At 43.9% G+C, this 9602-nt stretch overlaps 1 long non-coding RNA gene across 1 annotated transcript; it reads left to right on the plus strand.

Moving 5' to 3' along the window:
• The first annotated feature begins 4221 nt into the window (after positions 1-4221).
• LOC119319994 lies at positions 4222-6553 on the plus strand. Its single transcript, XR_005154726.1, has 4 exons — positions 4222-4481; positions 4597-4745; positions 4956-5078; positions 6150-6553. It is a non-coding gene; the product is annotated as an uncharacterized LOC119319994 (long non-coding RNA).
• Positions 6554-9602: the final 3049 nt, after the last annotated feature.

The following is a 9602-nucleotide window of genomic DNA, read 5'->3' on the forward strand; positions in this document are numbered from 1 at the left end:
AATAGGACTAGCCACCCCCAGGGTAGAGGTAATCAGAATCGAGCAGAGGCATCTTGATCCTCACCAAGAAACCAGTAGATAGGGCGACTGAACTCCTCCTAGCAGTTCATTGCACCAGCCAAGAGCAGACCCTCGTGAGGCTGTTCTTCCTTGTATTGTTCATCATCGGCCCAAGAGGCAATCCACCACACCACACACTGGAGTAGGGTATTACACCACAATGGTGGTCTGAACCAGTATAAATCTTGTGTCTCTCGTGCTGTTCTGTTTGGTAGTTTAGATCCTAGTGATTCGGCGAGGAACATGCAGGCAGAGGGTTGAATCTCCGCGCGCACCCCAGAGTTCGAACCTCAAGGGTTTGCCGGAACCCGAAATCCGACAGCGTGACATTTCCCCGTAGGGACAGACACAGGAACGAAGAAGGACACATGCCGGCCAGCCTAAGTGTTCCGGAGCAGTAGCAAGCTACTAGGGCTCAGTGGAATCACTAGGAGACATTTCCCGGTAAGAAAGGCTATCAAGGATAAACAACTAGATAGTCAGATCCCACACATACCAAGCATTTCAATCATACACACAATATGCTCGATATGTGCAAATACAACATGGCATCACAACATGATTCTACAACTCAAATACTTTATTTAAATGGTCAGAGAGCCATACATATCATACACACAAGTACGGGTCACACGACCAAGCATTCAAGTCATACAAACACACAAGCCAACATCGGAAGTAACTTGTCTGGGTACAGACAACTACCAAATAAAAGAGGCTTGAGAAAGCCTGGCTATACTACGCGGTCCATCGTGAGATCAGGATCACCACCTGGGCTTCAACCTACTCGTCGACATCGACGTCTATGAAGAACCCATCAGAAGGGGTTGCAGCGTCTTCTCTAAAACGTAAATTGAGCAAACATGAGTACAAAGGTACTCAGCAAGACTTACATCAGATCATACATACATGCACATTATCAAGAATGGACGGTGGGGTTATTGCAGCAAGCTAGCTTTGACTCTTGGTTAAGCTATCTTACAAGACACCAACTTGAAATTGTTTTGCGCACTCGAGTCCACTATACACCACTTCAATACACTACCGGGGATCCACCTCTGCCATCCTACAGAAAAGCCATCCTCGGCACTCACACTTATCTTGAGGCTTTTAGTAGTATCCATTTACTTGTCTATGAACTGTATAGGCAACCAAGTAGTCCTTTACCGCGGACGCGACTATTCGAATAGATAATGTTAACCCTGCAGGGGTGTACTTCTTGATACATGTTTCCACCACTTAGCTTCTGCACACGACATGTGCTCGACAGACTTCAAGCAAAAGCCGACGTGGGTGTAGACCATGACCTACTTAAACATCTAAGTCTCTAGTCCAGGTTTATCGCCTATCCAGGTTCCATCCGCAGGGAGTCCGGCCGAGGTTTCCACATACGGCCCTGAGCGATGCGTGCAGGGTTCCCGAGATTCCAAACGGGCATCCGGTACACCGTGCCATGTACCTACCGCATCAGATCCCACCCCGAGGGTTAGCGTTGTCCACGACCTCCAGTAAGCTACGAACACTAGAAACTACTTGCAACTCCTGGACAGAGGACTAAGGTGGATAAGAAGTCGAGCGAGTCAATTAAGGATCCCAATGTATGGTAATAGCCGATTCTTAAATCACACATATAGATCTCAGTGCTTAAGGACAGTTCCAATGAAACAACCCACCATGTACTCCTACATGGCCTCTCATTGATTTCTTTACCAAATCATGTTCAACACATCACTTTCATTACCGACATGATCATTTCACACTAGCCCATCACCCAGATGAACCAGACCTGACTCGACTCTAAGCATAGCAGGCATAGCAAGGTAAGAAACACATACACATGGCTCAATCAACTCCTATACATGCTAGTGGGTTTCATCTAGTTACTATGGCAATGACAGGTCATGCAGAGGAAATGGGTTCAACTACCATAGTACATAACAGTTTGAAATGCGTTGTTTTAAATGCAGTAAAAGAGAGCAGAAGCGAGAACATGGGTTTGGATCGATATGATCAAATGGTTGGTTGCTTGCCCTGTGGGTCCGTGGACTAGTATTGCTCCTCGTTTGGATACTCGCGATACTCTTCGGGGGCAGAACCTGCCGCAGAGAGCATCAATATACAATCAACACCAAACAATGTGCCACAACATGATGCATGCATGATACATGGCAAAATGAGTGTGTTGGGCTAATGCAACTATGACCAAATGGGGTTTGAACCATTTTGAATCAAAGATTCAAGTTCCAAACTCATATATGGCCTTTAATACTGCTTTATCATGTTTTGCACTAAACAGCAGGTTAACTTGCTCAAACAAGCATGAAACCAGTATAGATGGATAGATTAGATTTTTTTGATCATTTTTCATATATAACACTTTGCATTTGGACCTACAGATTAATTTCTATGAATTTTTGAAGTTTATAACATTTTCTGGAATTTCCTGCATAAGAATAAATCCGGTAAATGATTTATTGGATCAGCATTGCGTCACTGTGATGTCAGCAGTAAACAAGGACGGTCCAGGTCAAACCTGACCAGTGGGTCCCGCATGTCAGTGTCATTAGACTAACTAATTTTAGTTAGTCCTAATCCTAGGTTAATTAGCAAGGCGGGCCCCACCTGTCATAGAACCAGGGGGGTCAAACTGGGGTCAACCCGAGTCAAACTCGCTGGAGTTGACCTGGGGCTCGTCGCCGACAAGGCCAGGGACGGAGGAGAGGAGCGAGTTTGGTGGTCGGAAACGTCACCGGCGACGACCTTGGCGGTCGCCGGAGCTCGGGCGAGCTTGGGCTTGTTGCTAGGGGGCACGGCGAGGTGCGGGGAGTGGTGCTACGGGCTCCTGGGATGCGGTGAGGCTAACAGGAAGAGTGGCGAGGCCGTTGCGTGGCCGGATTCACGTGGCGACGAGCTCGGTGGCGGCGCGTGCGGTTGAGCTTCATGCGGTCGCTACGGTGCTCGAGAGCAAGAACGGAGAGGACGGGGAGGTAGCTGAGCTCACGGCGGTCACGGCGGAGCAGACGGCGAGGTCGGGGACGAGCTGCTGCAGCGGTGATGGCGAAGGGGATCTTCGATGGTGATCAATGAGGACGAGGTCTATGGAGGCGGTGCAGAGCATGCAAGCGCTCGGGGCCCGGCTGGCTCGGTGAAGCGGATGACAGTGAAGCTCAGGGACACGGCGGGGTGGCGCGAGGACTACGGTGGGTGCGACTTCACGACGGCACGGGCGCAGCTACTTCGGCCATGGCGAGGAGAGGGCGAGAGAGAGGAGAAGGGGGGCAAATGAGGTGTCCAGGGGATTGGGGCGTCACCGAGGAGGCCCTTCGAGGCGCTGCGCTGGCGCGGGCGACGCAGGCAGGCAGGGAGGTGGCGTGGCGAGCTCGGAGGCGTCGCGGTATCTGTCCTCTTCCTACTGGCAGAGGTGGGTGGCGACCTGCACGGGCCAGGTGGGCCGGCCCAGTGCAGGTAAGTGACTTGTGGCCTTTCTCTCTCTCTCTCTCTCTCTCTCTCTCTCTCTCTTCCATTTTAATTGTTTTTCTATTTTTCTGTGACTCTGTGGCTTTATTAAAAGTAGCTAGGCATGTCCAAAAATCTTGAAAATAATTAGGGGGTTTGTTTAGAATATTTTCAACAGCCCACACTTATTTCCAGAATTATTTGAGCATTTAAAATAATTTTATTATTCAAATGCCCAAACTCAAATAGCTAATGATTTAATCCACTCACCTTATGTGTCCTGAAAAAATGTGAACCAATTTTGACAGAGGTTCTAACCCAAGACAAAAATGATGGACATTTTAGAAAGGCATTTCAGGTTCATTGAAAATATTTTTAGTAAACCCTAGTTGCTTTCAGGGGGGCCGGGGGTTCTGTCATCCCCATTTCATGTTTCTGATGAAAGATAAACATGATGCAACACTCTAATGCATGAAATAGCTAGGGTGTGACATAAACAAGAGAACATTTTCTTTCCAAAGCGCATCTTATCTAACATACACAGAAAAGCACCAAACAATTAGAGCCTCAGGATCCGATCCACTCAACTATATCTAACCGTCAAAATTATCGACTGAGCCCACTAAAAGTACGTTTAGCAATTTAACGAGGCGGACGAAAACTCTGCCATCCACATTGTACTTATTCAGCGAGGAAAATTCTCACACCAGTCAAAAAAACCTCGCGCCCCTGCTCACCTCTTGCCTTGTTCCGCCGCCCGGAGCCCCCCACCGGCACATCGCATCGCATGGCGGCGGCGGCAGTGGCCTCGAACGGGGCGTGTTCCCGGGCGCCTTGCATCCATCTACAGCGAGGTACAGACGAGCCGGGTCACGCACACGCTGCCCCTCCCCTCTATCCTTGGTCCTCTGCTCCCACTTCACTCTCGCCAACGAGCCAGCCAGCACTGCCCGCTGGAAGCACCGGTGAGTGATGAATGCCATATTTCCTGGGTCGCGTCCCTCCTGGATCTTGGCCTGACGGATCGCGGATTGGGTTGGTTTGAATTTGGGATTTGATGGTCGTGATTCGATCTCGCAGATGAGATAGCCAAGCTGTTCTCCAGCCTATACGGCCAGCCGTCCGTGCCGTGCTACCGTCGGCTGAGCTAGTCACGACGAAGCCGCTCAAGATGGGCGTTGTGCTTCCTGGTGGCCAGGTTCCATGGGGACAATTAATCGGCGTCTTTGGTAAGTGCGAGTGATCTCCAGTTGTACGTTCGTTTAGCACTAGCTGAGACCAACAGAAGTTGAAAATCGGTGTTTATAATTGAATTAGAGAGCTGTGACTCTCTTTTTCTGATGAGAAATCTGAGGATAAATCTTGTTAGATTTTGTTGTTTTGCGGTGTTTCCTGAATAATTCCTATCGTTGCTTGTCATGGTTGGTGTTGTCGATCAGATTACCTGCAGGAGCGTGCCAAAGGCAGCACACCGTGTATGGATTAAGGGAGGCCCGACTCGCGTCATGAAGGGCAACTGCATCGAGCTGACTGCTGATTTTGTGTACCCCTACAGAAACCAGGTATGTCAGCACACTTATTGAAATTTTGATGTTTCATATAGACTTTGGTTATAAGCATTTGCAACACTGGAAGTGGCTCATCAGTAGAGATTTTGTTGATGTACTTCCATGAATTAACAGATGATTTATTTTTTCACTTGAAGTATCCTTGTTTGTATGAAATTTATGACCATAAGCATAACAAATATATGATGGATATATACAGTTTTTTGAGTAACCTGAATTACTATTTCATGCACTGGACTGACATTACATGAATGATCATGTAGTACAACAAGAACTGGTAAATTCAAGGATGAATAGTGCTATTCTGATTTATCTCCGCTTCTCCATAGTCTGGTTTAGCCTCTTTACTGTAATCGGACGGGGGTCTTTTCTTTTGTTGTGTCTCCAGCGAGAATCTTTGAACAACACATCTTTGTTAGTTTAGTTTGCATTATCTCTGAACTCCATTTTGTGTTGCAATCTGCAGCTGTTTTTTAAGGATGGGTTGAACTGAATACTACTAATATTTTCTTTGTTCAGTCGTCAAAGATTCAGAATTCTTGCTCTATCATGGGTGTACTAGGAGAGATAGTGAATGCTTCAGACCCTCTAAACTGATAGGTAGAAAATTCCATCAGTGTGCTTTTTAATTCAACGTGGACAAAAATATGGACCTCTTATCTACTAAACCCGTAAAATTATACAGTGCGGAGATCCAAAAACAACAGCATACCCGTTGAACTCAAATTTTACGGTTCAGATACCCGTGCTAAACGTGTACAACTGACAGATACTTCTGCTCAGACAATCTAGATTTGTTATCAAAATTCCTTAGCAAAGCTCCTACAGAAGCTTAAGAATATGCCTGCTACATACATTTTGATGTTCAAAGCCATATATGTCGTCTCTTTTGCCTTGCACAAATTCATGGTATTTGCGCGCATATTCCACATTTTGTATTCTTGAACTTCTATATATCATGGTATTAGTTATTTAGATTCGCTTCCTAATAGAAATGCTGATTGCAGGAAACAAACGGGCCTCCATTGGTTAATAGTTTTTTAATATATTTTGCTTACAATGCAGATGCAAGTTTCAATGTGCTATGGTTCTTCTAAGTCATGTAATGGCATCTACCACTTGACAATATGTGCTGTGACTAATGAAGATGCACAAGACCACATGCATTCGTACTACTTTTAGAGATTTCTGGGGACTTACAAGTGAGCAGCATTTTGCCTATTTTGGTCCTGATTGGCATCTTCCTAATGACACTATTTTTTACAAGGGTTAGCTTCTATTGGTTCCTCTGTTCGCTTTTTTTCTTCCGATGAGAGGTTCTGCATGTTCCCTCAGTGAAGCCTTATGTTCTCCCCAAAGAAGCATTATGTCCCATAATAAATTACCTACGTTTGAGTGCAAGTAATATACAACAATTTGTATTTTTTTCCTCCAACGAGAATATGTGATTGGTGTTCAGCTATTTTTTATATGCCGACAATGTTTTTTCTACATATCAATTAACTGTTTGTTTACATAAAGAAAGAAGTTTGTGATTATTTGAGCCAGCTTTGAAGCTTTTTTTTTCCTTAGCATCAATTTGTAAAGAATAGTTTTCCTTGTACAACTCACCAGTATGTGTCAAAATAGCAGCGTTACACAAAACTACCATCTTCTAGCCTGAAAATAGAAACCAATGCAATGCACTTTTTTTTCCTTCACTATGTTATTACATTGTTAAATTTTGTTCCTACTATATTTAAGTAATTGTTTCTTAGGATAAACTAAAAAAATCACATTGTTTTACGTGCATTGCATGTGCCTGACTACTAGTACTACTATTATTGCTGAATGCACATTCAGCCTGATTGGCATATTTGTAGGTCTGGCACAGCAATCAAAATCAAATGTCTCCGAGTCTTATCAATTAATACAGACTTGTGCTCAAATAAAATTACAAACAAAAAAACAAAAAACAATTATTACATGATCTCTAAAACAAATGGTTTGATTGATTACATGAACAAACAACACAAAGGTTATTCAACGATGGAAAGAACATTTCACCTATGATTTACAAAGTGGGAATTTAATTTCCCTTTTTCCTTCAGGACTTTAACAATGTGGTCAGTCTCAACTTGCTTCGTTTTGAAATCCAACAAATATTTAATGGTCTTGAGTACTGCTTGTGATTGTGTTGTTTGCTTCCTCAACATGTCAACTTCATCTTTAAGTGTAAAAGCAGAATCTCTTTCTACCACTAGTTTAGCCTCTAGAGCATCAACAGTTGGCAATTCATAATGCACGATTGGGCCGGTGCCACTACTATGGGATGATACAACGTCCATGGGGACCTCACTCTTTGAGCTTGGGCTAACCTGTTTTTCCATTAAAGTTCCTATTGGATTCTGAAAAAGTTGAAGTTAGCAAAACATCTCAACGGGGAGTTATAACAGCGAACTAGTTAAACAAACAAGGAACTAAAGAGTTTCAATTGGATGCTGAAAAGTAGTTATTAACATCATTGTAACTGGTTGTTGCAACCGCAAAGCAGTTAAACAAACAAGTTTTGCAAAAGGTACCTGTTGTGGCATTGGAGTTTCTCTTGGATCCTGAAAAGTTGAGTAGCCAGTAACGTGATTAGAGCAACCGATTGCAGCAGCAAAGCAGTTAAAAACAAGTTTTGCAAAAGGAACCTGTTGTGGCATTGGAGTTTCTCTTGGATTCTGAAAAGTTAAGTAGTCAGTAACTTGATTAGAGCAACAAGTTACATCAGCAAACTTGTTACACAAATATATTTTTGAAAATGTACCTGCTGTGCAATTGGACTTCCAATTGGATCCTGAAAACTTGAAGTTGCTAACATGATTACAGCAACAAGTTACAGCAGCAAACCAGGTAAACAAGGAAGTTTCTGAAAACATACATATTGTGCCCACGGAATTTCAGTTGGATCCCGCAAACTTGAATGTTAGCAATTAGTATTTTTTTTGCAAGAGCCATAAGAAACTAACATCAAACTGGTAAAACTAACTAGTTTTGGCAACGTATTTAATTACACATGAACTAGTAAAACTAACAAGTTTTTGGCAACATATTAAAGTAACAAGTCGGTACTGTTTACCAGCAACACAGACATCTGTAAATTTCTTTGATGTAAGCAAAATGGTTCCAACACATATATATGTTAAAAAGACGGTGTCCCTCAAATAAACCTAACAGTTGTCTATCTATGAAGATGCAAACATTACTAGTGCTACAAGTGATAGCACCAAACCATTTAAACAAATAGGGTATCAAAACGTAAATTACACGTGAATTTTGCTACACCCTAGAAGTAAGTATGACCAGCTATCTATGTGCTCAAGTAGCTATTTAAGTTCAGGAAAATAGGTAATTCTTAACTATAAGTATCAAACACATAGATAGGCGCAGTCCATAATAGGATTAACAGGTTAACGACATGTTCGCATATAGCCCATTTACAGCCCGCTAACCCAGAGCCCGTTACGACATCTCCAAATTAGGCCCAGTAGCGTCATCTGGGCCGTCCAATATGATTCCAGCCCATTTTAACTTCCGGCCCATGTGTGGCCCATGACTTCTTTCGGCCCATATGAGGCCCTTTGTAACTCTTGGCCCATTAACGGCCCGTGGTGAAACTGGCCCGTAATGAATAGTGTATCACTTTATACCCATTAACGACCCGTTATTCCATTGGGTCGTTTCCAGCCCAAGTTATCTTTCGGCCTTCTCAGGGCCCATTGATTCTTGGGCTCATTTGCAGCATTCAGTTACATACGGCCCCTTACTATCATTTTCTGCTTGTGGGCCAAATTCAGCCCGCCGTTACAGTCGGCCCGTTTGCGGACCGTTAATACGTTGGAACGTTTTCATGTCAAAAAATCCGTTGGGCTGTTTTCATAGAGTTATCAAATACGGCCAATTAACGACCTGTTATGGTCCACGAATAGTACGGCCCATGATTGGCGAAATGATGATACGCCACAAGTGCAAATATAGGGAACAAAGCAACATATTACATTCACTGGCCGTCAAAATTGGCCACCAGTGCAAATAAACGCGGCAGCAAAACAAGAGCATAACTAAAACAATTTCAGAAGAGCTCAAGAAACGTTATCCTGGGTAACCACCATGCTGGCAATAAGCTTGGCAAGCTTATTCGCTTTGTCCTGTTTGGCGCTAAAATCCTCCAACGCTTGCTGTTGCACCAGAAAGTATGCATCTAAATGCTCCAGGGACTTCTGCAGTCCTTCTGCTTCTTGTCGCTAAATGCTCCAGGGACTTCTGCAGTCCTTCTGCTTCTTGTCGCAGCACAACTGATCGACGTCTTTCAGCTTGTAGTTGAGACTCAAGAAACCGAACTAATTCAGACAGTGAGTTTGAATAGCTTGTGCAAGCGGTAGTGGCCAGTAACTCTAACACTAAACCAAGACATGACTTTGGGGTTGTCTCGCTATCTTCAAGATAGTCTTCCTTAGCTATTTTATCAGCTTTGTTGGAGACCAACAAGGATGT

The sequence above is a fragment of the Triticum dicoccoides genome, chromosome 6B (genome assembly GCF_002162155.2).
Source record: "Triticum dicoccoides isolate Atlit2015 ecotype Zavitan chromosome 6B, WEW_v2.0, whole genome shotgun sequence".
Lineage (NCBI taxonomy): Eukaryota > Viridiplantae > Streptophyta > Magnoliopsida > Poales > Poaceae > Triticum > Triticum dicoccoides.